This window comes from Mustela nivalis (genome assembly GCF_964662115.1).
Source record: "Mustela nivalis genome assembly, chromosome: 20".
Classification (NCBI taxonomy): domain Eukaryota; kingdom Metazoa; phylum Chordata; class Mammalia; order Carnivora; family Mustelidae; genus Mustela; species Mustela nivalis.
The window spans coordinates 21342603-21355081 of record NC_139039.1 but is presented as its reverse complement, the minus strand read 5'-3'; the positions used below and the strand labels follow the sequence as shown (position 1 = coordinate 21355081).

The following is a 12479-nucleotide window of genomic DNA, read 5'->3' as shown; positions in this document are numbered from 1 at the left end:
GATTTATTTATTTATTTGAGAGAGAGAGAGCGCACGCCTACGTGTACACAAATGGGAGAGGGAGAGAATTCTAAGCATATTCCCTGCTCAACATGAAGCCCAATGTGGGGCTTAATTCCATGACCCAGAGATTAGGACCTACCCCAAACCAAGAGTCTGACATGTAACAGACTGAGCCACTGAGGCACCCCCTTAATTTCCATTTAAATATGCACTGGCCTCAACCTCTCAGGGAGCATGCAGTTTGGAAGCTACTGATCGCTTATACGCCAGCGTCCCTTCTCTCCCCCCTGCCCCTTGTATACAAGTGAAGTACCCAGAAATGACTAAATCCTGGAATGCTGCGAAAGAAGACACTAACTTTCCTTCCCATGGGAGGACCAATTTGCCTATTTGTATCCCTTGTCCCAAGTCTTGGCTGGGAAAAGCCTGTAGGATAAAATAGTTAAAGCTGTGGGATCTGTTCATACTTGGATATATTAGTTTTGCTTTCCCGTAGGTAGGTAGCCTCTGAGAAATTATTTTAATTCTCTAAGACGCCATTTTGCAAAGGCTTCAAACCTAGTTTGTATCTGATCATACCACTTCTCTGCTTAGAATCCTTGAGCAGCTCCCCATTATCTAGAGGATCAAGTCCATTCCTTCTGGTAGAGCATTCAGGTCTCCTCAAACATGGTTCTCATCTTAAAACCCACACTTATGCACTAGTTAGGCCCAGTCACTGCCAATGATTTAGTGGTCTCTGTGCTCTACTTTCCACCTCCATAAAATACATATTATAATAATACATAGTTTATATGAACATTATAGTCAGTATAATGTCTGACTCACATAAATTTTCTATAGGTGATAGTCCCTAGTATTATTGACTGTTTTTATTATTTTGGCTACCCTTTCATATTTGTGGTAGGCCTTGTCCAAAATGTGCCTCTAGACCTACATAAGTGGAAAATGTCAGTTACCACAATACAGACACAGATAATGCATGACTGTACAGACATTTCAGAAGACACAGGAAACTAGTTCTGGGGACATGGCACAGCGAGTGGCAGCATTACTGGTTGACGTGGATGTGACCCGTGTCCGGACAATGGCATGGCCCTCATGAGACTGAGAGCTTCAGGGCCTGGGAGTGCCTTTACCCAAGGCTCCTTGGACCATGGAGATCTGTCACCTGTGCAGGGCTGCTGGCTGCTACTGCCAACCAGTGAGGATCATGAGGGAGACCTTGAGATGCAGTGCTTGCTCAGCAGCCCAGCCTCAATCACATCCTTGTGGCACTCAATAAAGCTCTGGAGCAGAACGGATCACTGTCCTTGAGCTGCAGTCCCATCCACAAACCCAGCCTGGAACCTTGGAAATACCTCCCTAAGCCGTCACTGCTCCATCTGCCTGTCTCCCTGGATTGTGTCCTTTTTACCTAAATCCCCGTTTTCCTTAATTTTCCCAAAAACCAAACAACATATTACACTTCAGTGAAATATACCAATAATAAAACTGGATAAAGGTATTTAGTGATAAGATGCGCTCCTACTGTTCTTTTTTTAAACCTGATTAGAAAATGCACATAAGCAGTTCTTTGTCCCTGGACAATTCACTTCGTTTCTGAAGGCCTTGGTCCAGAATGGTTGTGTGTGTGTGTGTGTGTGTGTGTGTGTGTGTGTGTGTGTGTGTAGAGAGATAGAGAGAGAGAGAATCGGCCCCACCCCTGGCCTTTTAGCCCCACCTTCGATGAAATGTTGCTGTTTATAACACTAATCTCAGGGAATCTTGACTTCCACGGCCTCAGATCTAAGTATCCTTCAGAGCTTCCAGCTGTGGGCACAGAGTTTACAGAGGACAACAGGAACAGATCTGAAAAGAACGTGCTATTATTTTCCCGTTCTATTGTGAATGTTAATTAGGAAAAAAAAAATCTTTTTCCTTGTGCCTCCCATTATATGTTCTACGACTTGAAAACAGGAACTCTACTTTGATATCCAGACACAACACCAGGTCCATTGTAAGATGAGTGATAAAGTCATTATTTAATGAGTAAATAGATATACATATGAACAAATGGATGCTGTTTTCCTAAACCACCTTTCCCCTACTGGGCATGGAAAAACCGAACATTAAAAATAATAGTGTCTAAAAATTCAGGTAAGATATGCCTCCATGCCTTTCTTTGTAATTGCCTCTTGATTTAAACCTTTCTTCTTTTCCCTCTCCCAAATAAAGTTCTCTGTCATATTGAAAGCTGGCTAAAGGAGATTTTGCAACACTCAGGGTATAGGCAGGTTTCAGGTGAGCTAAAATGTCAATATTCCTATCGCTCCACTTCATTAAATCCACCTTCCCAGTCACTCGGACTGAGTAAAATTTATTTTTCTGGGAGTCCCGAGATTGTGCTCGTGTCAGCAATGCGGCGCCTTTTAGTCACCATGGACCCGGCTCACCTTTCCGAAGCCACCACTCAGCATTCTGACAGGCAAGGTTTCTGACATGTTGAAGGTGAAGGGGAGGCAGGGATGGACAAACAGCTGTGTCCAGCCCCGCACTCACCTCTGCCAGATTGTGCACGCGAGGATCCGAGAGCGAGAGGTCACGCTGCCAGCAGCCATGACAGGAGAGGGGGCTGCTGTGCCCTTAACTGGGTGCACAGGCCTTGGCACCACTGTGCCCTAATTAGCACTGTGGGGGCCTGTTGGCACCGGCCTGGAGCACAGCACTTTCAGAGGCAGAGCATATGGGAAGTGCAGATGTTCTAAGGGTGGCTTCACCCCGCATCCAGCCAGCAACCTCCTTGAAGGATGCGCCTATCCTGAGTAAGTACATGCACAAAGGATGTGTCTAAAAGTGCCCTCTGAGGAAGAGCCCGATCATTTCCTCTTCAGGGACTCCCCACTTGGTCCTCCTATCAGACACTCTGACTTTCAAGTAGGTGTCCTTGAAGCACACGAACATTCTTCCCTGCTCTACCACGGAAGGGGAAGAAAGATTATCAATAACCTTGCGTATCAGAGAAAATCAAAGATTCTCCCAGGGCGAGTAGACCGGACGCAAGCCAAACGTTCCCAGGTCACTGAATTTAGCAGTCTACAGTATTACGGTATTATTTATGCATACATTAATTAAACCAGTTTATGAAGTACCTATAATAGGCCAGAAACATTGAAGGGATAATGGACCTAGGCATGCAGAAAAATGAAGGCCAAAAAAAGAAATTCATTTACTTACAAAGGACATAATGTGGCATGGTGAAATGTAAATTAGATGACAGCTAGGTAATTAGTCCCAATTCTTCCAATAATTAGCTGTGCTCCCTGAGCCTCAGTTTTCTCAATCTCAGAGCTAATCATGTTCAGCTAAATGATTATAAATGTCCCTTCCAGACCAAAAATGTTACGAATTTATATCCTTTATCTTCCTTATCATGTAGTTAATTTATTCCTTAATTTAGTCCCATTCAAAAATCTCAGAGCCTCCTCTGTTCCAAGCACAGTTCTAGGCGGTGGAGACACTGGCCATAAGACACTTGAGTTTACAGTCTGTATGGCAAGACATATTTTAACATATAGGTGCATACACAATATACTTCGGAGGACTCATCAGGAGTGTGAAGAAGAGTGACACAAGGAAGTAAAAATACAGAGCACTAGGTAATTAATTTCATAAGGATGGTCAAAGTAGATGCATCTACCACATTCTAGAGGGAAGGTACCAGGAATAAACATGAATGCTAATCAAGTAACAAGGTAGTTTTAGATAGCAATAACATTTTTTAAAGATAAGGAGCATGACAGTGAATCAAGGATTGGCACCATAGGTCATGCCTGGCTTTAAGGCCATCTTGGGGAGTTCGGATCATCATGTCATGTTCAATGGGAATGATGTAACAATTTTACCCAACTGGAAGTGTACTCTGGTGCTTGTGTTTAGAGAATGGATTACGAAGGGGGTATGGTTAGAAGCAGGAGGACCACGGGGGTTCCTGCAGAAGACCAGGTGAGAGACAGCAGTGACTTGCACTGGAGTGAGAACAGTGGAAATAAATTAAAGTGAGTGAGCTCGTGACAGACGGGATGTGAGGGCCAACAAAGAACATAAAGGATAATTCCAAATCTTCACTTGAGCAACAAAGAGGATTAAAGTATTATTTACCAAATAGAAGAGGACTTGGGGAGATTAAAATCTGTATAATAAGATCTCCAGAGGTTGAAATGAAGAGGAGGAACAGGAAATGGACTGAGTCGGGACTCTGAGGCAGGAAGAAAACCACAGGAGTGTGGGGCCATCTGTATATGCAAACTTAATAAAGGGTAGCATAGAAGGCAGAGCAGTGTTGAAGGCCTATTCAAGATTTTAGTGATCCACTGAAAGGGAAATTAGTCAGTAGGATTATGTGATTTTTTTTTAAGCAGTATACAGATGTTCAATAGCAGTTATGAGCCACAATTGATGGCATTACCCATGACTGGACTTTTGTCTCATGAGTAGAACAGAGGACAACACCAACACGGGAGTGAAGCTTGTTTGTAAGGAAGTGGTTGTAATGAGGAATCATTTGGTGTAATCCCCAACTGGCCAACTCCCCAACTCCCCAAGGGGTAGACCACATGTCTAATAACTACCATGTAGCAACGTAGCAGAAGCTGTTTCCTGGGCATAGCTCTTGGCCCATGGCACACAGCCTGTGTCAGAGTCATAACTAAGGGAGCAAAGTATACGAGTGGAATCATTAAACAAACAAAAGAATGAACAAACAAACTGGATAATGAAGAACCAAGAATGTTTAAAGGAGGGTGAGTAAGTTGTAGAGTCAATAGGTTGGGGGTATCCATGTGCTTTTAACTCCACAAAGAAGATACTAGAGTTTAGAAGAAGGAAGAATGAGAGGCACCTGGTGGCTCAGTCCGTTAAGTGCCTCACTCTTGGTTTTGGCTCAGGTCATGATCTCAGGGTCATGGGATCAAGCCCTGCATCAGGTTCTGCTCAGCGCAGAGTCTGCTTGTCCTTCTCCCTCTGCTCCTCCCCTTTCCTCCCCTCCCTCTCTCTCCCCCTCTCAAATAAATTTTAAAAATTTTTAAATTAAAAACAAAAAGGGAAGAATGAAAGCTGGTTGTGGGACAGTGAAATGTTTGAAATGCTGGAATGTATACTTCAGAGATTTTAGGAATACTGACCCCTTCTCTCTCTTACCTCTCTTCTGTTCTCTCTCCACAACTCAACAGCTGCTCCAAAGCATGCAGAACCGTCCTTTGCCTGAGGTTTCTCATCTCAGGAATCCACGCTTCCCCAAGTTAAAAGTTAGAATTCATTTCCCCAGCCTCCCTGGAGCATTATGTTCTAGAATCTACCCATCATACTTGCTGGTAGAATTTGATTTAGAAGCTGGTGACAAGAAGAAGCATGTATCCCCAAAATATCCCTGCAGAAAATGTGGAAACACACTCATCCGGCTCCCAGAGGCAACGGTGGCAGAGAGAGCATCCCATGCTCACATCAGCGGAGCCCACTGACCGAGCAGCAGCTATGTTTCCGCTGGAGCAGGGGCTTGCAGGGTAATTTGGGCCTTGCTCTGGACTGTGCAGCCTCTAGTCTTGGTTCTTGCATGTTTGTAAAGATTTTGTGTGCCACTAAATACCCTTTGATCAGTTCCTTTTCTGTTTAAGCTAGTGGGTTCTAACCGATGCAGATATGATACAGGTTCTTGCAATGATCAGATCTAGCGTTTCATCATGGCTGTGGATGACAGAGGTGAAGCCATCAAGAAATGGAAAGACCTGGATATTAAATGAATTGAAAACTTTATAGATCATTCAGTGGAAAATTCTGGCAATGATTGATAGTCAAGCAAATGCATGTAAACATTTGGACACCCAAAGAAAATCGAGCAAAGAATCCCTGTGGGTTCTAGCATCGTATCTACCACTCAAGGTAACCACTCACTGGGAAGGATAGCAAAGGCCCTGGTGTACCTGCTGGGGAGACGGTGACATGAATGATGCCTGTGTTTTCCAGAACTTTCTAGCCCAGGATTTTTTTTTTTCTTTTTTAAGATTTACTTATTTGAGAAAGAGAGAGTACAGTGGGGAGGGACAGAGGAAGACACAGGATCCATCTCATGATCCTGAGATCACAACCTGAGCCAAAACCAAGAGTCTGACGTTCAATCTACTGAGCCACTTAGACAGCCCTCTAGCCCAGGAATTTTAACATAGTGTTTGCACGTTCTAGATGTACTAAGCGATTATCACCTTAGTTAAGAGCTTTATAATTTTCTACTCAGATGAGTTAGCAGCCTTCCATCTGTTTTAAGGTTGCCAGATAAAAGCTATCATGCGTCTTCATTTCCAAAGAACATCAGTAAAGACTTCTACTCTTTTATGACAAGACCAAGACCTGCAGGAACATCCAGAAGATAATTCTAACTGTTGAATCTTATTTGCCACTGAAGTTGACAACAAGACATAACAAAAAGGACACAGGTTTTTACTTTATCCAGCTTTATCTTTACTCTCTTATAAGCAACCTTATATATGCTATACATGCTTCAGTTTTCTGGTATATATAAAAAAAGTAATAATAATATAGTGTTCACTTTTGTGAGTTAATAATTTGCTTTATTAGCTACAACAAATCTTTATTTTTCTCTGATAACTAGTATGTTCCAGTGAACAAAACCCATTACTTTGGAAGTAGTTGTTTTTAGTTTTCTCAAGTCTCCAAGTCACTTAATATTTCATTCTGAACAAAATAGAAATATTAATATCTAGCTTGAAGGATTGTGTGAGGCTACGACATGCATGTAAAACACCAAGCAAAGTGCCGGGCAAATAGACACACAGTGATCCCTCTGGTTATATTTCTGCAGAATTAGCTAGAAGTTGGACAGAACAATCAAGTTGTACATGACTTATCAGAACACACACACAAACATTAGATAAATGCACCCAACCTTTGTTTTTTCTTTTTTTTAGATTCATTTATTTGAGAGAGAGACAAGGAGAGAGACAGAGAGAGAGAGGTAGAGGTAGAGAGCACAAGCCTGGGGGAGAGGCAGAGGGAGAAGCAGACTCCTCACCAAGCAGGGAGCCCTAGGTGGGGCTCAATCCAGGAACCCTGGAATCATGATCTGAGCCTAAGGCAGATACTTAACTGACTGAACCACCCAGGTGCTCCTCTAATTATAATTTTATATCAACTGTGACTTTGAAGAACTACTGAACAATTGGGAAGAAGAATCAAGTTGCCAGCAAGTTAGCAAGACACACACGTATGTACGTACAAATTCATACATATGATTAAATGTTTGTTTTTCATTTATCAGTTGTAAGCATCATCTCTAAAGTTGCTCTCAACATCCTTTTACAATGATGAGTACGAAGCTCTCATTTCCTTGCTGTCATTTTCCACCAAGTATTTGTGACATATTTTTCATTTTGCTGAAGACAGATACTTTTTTCTTTTCTTTTCGTTCTTTTTTTTTTTTTTTTTGCTGTCCGCGATTCCTTCCTATGACCATGTGAACGTTCTCCATGCTAGCCCTGAAGTGCACTAGGATTATATTCTCTCTTAACATTTTTGGGTTTTGCTCCGTTACATTGGGCATTTGTTTGCTCAGGCTGCTTCAACAAAATGCCACACACTGGGAGGCTTAAACAGAATCTATCTCCTCACAATTCGAGGCTGGGATTCCAGCATCAAGTTGCCGGCAGAGCTGCTTTCTCCTGAGGCCTCTCCTTGGCCTGCAGATGGCTACCTTCGGGCCATGTCCTCACATGGTCCCTTTCTCTGTGTACACATCCCTGGTGTCCCCGCCTCTTCTTACAAAGACCCCAGTCCCAGTGGAAAAGCATGCCTCATTTTAACATAATCACCTTTTTAAAGACCATATCTCCAAACATCACATTTTGAGGTCCTGAGGGTGGAACTTCATTCAATACATGACCCAGAGGACGGCACAGTTCAGCCCACCACGTGCTGCATAATAAATCACGTCAGCACCTCACCGGCCTATGGCAACACTGATTTCTCACAGACACTACAGGTAGGCAGTCGGTTGGCTTTAAGTAGGTTCTGCCTACCTTTTTCATATTGTGATCTGGGCTGAAAGGGAAGACCCAATCTGGGACATGCCATTTCTGAAGTAAAAACATGGGAAATTGAGCCGAACTATGTTACTTCACGTAAGGTTTCTGCTTTGACGTGCTGTGTGTCCCCATATTCTATTGGTCAGATAACTTAACATGTAATATACCTCCCTTTGGAGGGAGGACAAGAAATATAGGTATACAATATTACATTCTACCACAAATTTTATTTTTTTCTTAATTATCCCAATACCTAATGCTAATTTTGCTAACACCTCAGGAGATTTGTCAAATGCCTTTACATACTAACTGGTGAGATTTCTCCATCTACTAATTCCATTTGGTTTTCTCCAAGATCTCTTCCTCCTAGATGTTTCCATCTGCCTATTTCAGTCTGCCATTGGCACAGCGGTGATCACAGACTCCTTACCAATATATCCAATGTTGGATTATGTTTCCAGGATCCTATGTCTTCTCTTAAAGAAATCTCGGTCACCATGCAGATTACAAGATGTGTTACATTTTGTTTTTACTACCGCAACTCAGAAATAGTCAAGCCATTCTTAGTGCATCCACATGTCGGGTACCTATGCTCCCTATACACAGATAACAGACAGAAAGTTGTATTTGAAAGCAGAAAAGATAAAAATTAGAGATAATTGAAAGCAGGTGTCTTTGGAAGAAATTTATTAGGTTAAAACTTTTTTTTTTTTTTTTAAGCTGCCCAGTCATAAAGATTTAATTATATATCCATACTTAAGCAGTTATTGCATGGTTATTGAAGAGTGTCAAGATAGGCCCTGTCACATAAACTTAGAGGAAGAAAGTTCTTTAAGGTTCCAGCAAATCAACAGTTTAACATTAAGGTTATACAGGACATCTAACGTTATGGTGAGGACTAATTTAGGCAGTGGCTTTGTTCTATGAAAGGATATAGAACCACCCACAGCAATTTTTCAAGAATCCATACTTTCTTGTAACTATTCTAGTTTTTAAAATATTGGTTTAAGAAGTACAGCACACCTAACCACAAAAAGGCCAGTACTCAAACGCACCACCAGTTTACAACCTCTACTTTATAGCATTCTTCTAATACCAGAGTGGTATTCCAAAAATGACCCAACTAAGACTAAAACATTCAGCCACTATCTTTTCTCTGCCCCAATTCAAAGCCCTAGGAACGAAGTCATTACATTTTATGTGGCTAGCAGCATTTCACTATCCATAATATAAATTTGATTCACTGATTCAATTACTAATCAGAGCCATCTTTTAGTCCAATCCCACTAAAATTCCAGAATAAAGGAATATTTCCATATTCCATCTTAGATGCTGTTACATTTCATTTCATATGTTCTTTTATTTTAGTCTAAACAAAACCAGTATTGGTCAACAGCAAACTTATCAAGGCCAAATTTTTGTTTTAGATCACAGTTCTGAAGTACAAAAATAACCTCTTGGATTTCACTGTGTATACACTACTGGTTTTCCTCATGATGAAAACCAATTTTACTGCTTTAAAGTAAGGAAAACTAAAAGTGCACTTCTTCCTTTTTTAATTAAAAAAATTACCAACAAGGTCCAGACCTAGTAATCAAAAATTAAACCCTTAAAATCTAAAAACAAGAAAGAGGCTAAATAACACACATATTTTGACGAAACTAATCCTGGACTATTTCTCAAATAAAAAAGTAAGCACAATTATTATATTCCATGTTTCAGAGACGAGGCATTAAGGATTCATGCCATAAGTTTATTTACAAACATATGGAGTATGTTGAATTCAAGAGTTTGATCCATTTTTCAAAGAGACTGCACCTCTTAAAATGTTCCTTTCCACATCTGTTTGATGGATCAATTAAAACATCCTTACTTCTTAAGCAGTTGATGTCTCACTATTAAAAAAGGTGCAGCAAATCCAGATCCAAAGTACAAAGTCATCATAACTAGTAATCGCCACTTGTTTTCCACTGAAAATGGCAAATTCTTCCCTGGGCCCTCCTCATAGTGGCTCCTACGGACCACAGAGGTTGTGAACCTCCCGACGCTCTGTCCCAACATAGCGCCGTTGGAGGTTCTGCGAAAAGCGCGGAGCCTGAGACGGTACAAATGGCAGCAACCCCAACGTCCTCCTCTCTTCACGACCTTGCTCCTCAGCGCGTAGGAGCCGAAAGGGAAGATGGGAAACCAGGTTAAAACTTTTTGTATAAACTATTGCCTTGTTTAAAAGGTCTGAATCATATTGGAAAGGTTTTCTTTTCTTTTCTTTTTTTAAATAAAAGATTATTTATTTATTTATTTGAGAGAGCAAGAGTGAGTACATATAGCAGGAGAGGGAGAAGCAGACTCTTTTCTGAGCAGAGACCCTGACCTGGGGCTGGGTCCCAGGTCCCCTGGATCATGACCTGAGCTGAAGAAGGGCACTTAACTGATTGAGCCACCCAGGCATCCCAGTGTTTTCTGTATCTAATTCCTAAAATATTAGTTTCTTGCTAATTCTGGAAGTATCATCAGCCAAATCAAAATGCCTGAATTTATTTATTTATTTACTTACTTAAAGATTTTATTTATTTATTTGACAGAGAGAGACACATGGAGAGAGGAAACTCAAATGGGGAAGTGGGAGAAGGAGAAGCAGGCTTCCCGCTGAGCAGGGAACCCAACACGGGGCTTGATCCCAGGACCCTGGGATCATGACCTGAGCTGATAGCAGACATTTAACAGCTGACCCCTCAGGTGCCCCAAAATGCCCGAGTTTTTTATTTTATATTTCCTATATAAAGCAAATTAATAAAACTTTTGCACACACACACACACAAATCTATGATTATAGTTCTTTAATATAGAATTCTTGATTAAAAATTACAAAATAAAAATAAGTATTTGCATATCCTTACTTAAGTGAGTAAATTACTCTGAGCTAACCAAAATAGCAGTTGTCAGTTTCTTCCACAGCTTGCATCAATGCTAGTCAAAAGTTCGTACACTGTATCTCATACTCTCCCATAGAGCAGATGAACCCAAGATGCCCACGCTGACACTTGCTAAAAGTCGCTGTATATATTAAAATGACTTCACTTCCTCATATGAGAGAGATCATATGATAATTGTCTTTCTCTGATTGACTTATTTCACTAAGCATAATACCCTCTAGTTCCATCCATGTGGTCGCAAATGGCAAGCAACGTGGGGGGTTTGGGGGTAGGAAAAGAATAAATGAAACAAGATAGGATCAGGAAGGAGATATATTATAAGACTCTTAATGTCACAATACAAACTGAGGGTTGCTGGGGGGAGGGGGGTTGGGAGAGGGGCGTGGGGTTATGGACATTGTGTGTGCTATGGTGAGTGCTGTGAAGTGTGTAAACCTGGCAATTCGTAGACCTGTACCCCTGGGGCTAATAATACATTATATGTTTATAAAAAAATTAAAAAATAAATTTAAAAAAATGACTTCATTTTTTAGTGAATACATTTTCAAAGCAAAAAAAAGACCAGATTATTTACACTAACTATTAAGGAATAGCTTCTCTCACATCCTCCATCAAAGGCATACTCACATGGAGAGCTTTGCTATAAAATGCATTACAACCTAGAGTAAGCTTCAATTAGAAGATAATTACCAGTATCCTCAAGTTAGGGATGCAAGAAATCATTTAGTTCCCAAATATTTAAAATACAGTTTTCCTAAATTAATGACATTTTTATTTATTTTTTAAAAACTTACTTACTTGAGAGAGAGGGAGCAAGCAAGAGGAGGGACAGAGAGAGCGGGAATGAGAATCTCAAGCAGATTCTGAGCTGAGCACAGAGCCCACTGTGGGGCTCAATCTCAGGACCTGGAGATCAGGACCTGAGCCATGGATGTACAATCAACCGAGCCACCCAGGCTCCCCTTCAATTAATGATATTTTAAAAAATGCATTTATGTATTTGTTTGTATTGATTCTTGGACCAAGTAAATCACTTGCAAAAGCTCATGATTAGGGAAACAGCGCCAGGGAAATCAGTTAACATTATGAATGGTTCATAGGATTTCCCTCCCTATCATGTGGACCTAGGTCTTTTTTTTTTTTTTTTTAATTTTTTTTATTTGACAGAGAGAGATCACAAGTAGATGGAGAGGCAGAGAGAGAGAGAGGGAAGCAGGCTCCCTGCTGAGCAGAGAGCCTGATGCGGGACTCGATCCCAGGACCCTGAGATCATGACCTGAGTGAAGGCAGCGGCTTAACCCACTGAGCCACCCAGGCGCCCCCCAGGTCTTTTTATTAATGTCCTCAGTTCTCCCTAAAGTCTTCCCATTCTTTTGTCTTTGAGCTTTAGCTAAAGTTGAACAGAAGGGAATAGAAAAATGGGTGTCGGGGAAGCAATGTGTTGAGGCTCTGTGAGTTTTGAGTCCTAAGT

At 41.2% G+C, this 12479-nt stretch overlaps 1 protein-coding gene and 1 pseudogene across 3 annotated transcripts in view; both read right to left on the bottom strand.

Annotated features, from left to right (window-relative positions):
* The window catches only part of SGCZ (sarcoglycan zeta), a 1087941-nt gene that overhangs the window by 910283 nt on the left and 165179 nt on the right, over positions 1-12479 (bottom strand). The gene's annotated exons all lie outside the window — the stretch shown is intronic.
* LOC309855350 (cytochrome c oxidase subunit 7C, mitochondrial pseudogene) lies at positions 9815-10252 on the bottom strand (annotated as a pseudogene). The gene has a single exon. The product of its transcript is annotated as a cytochrome c oxidase subunit 7C, mitochondrial pseudogene (transcript).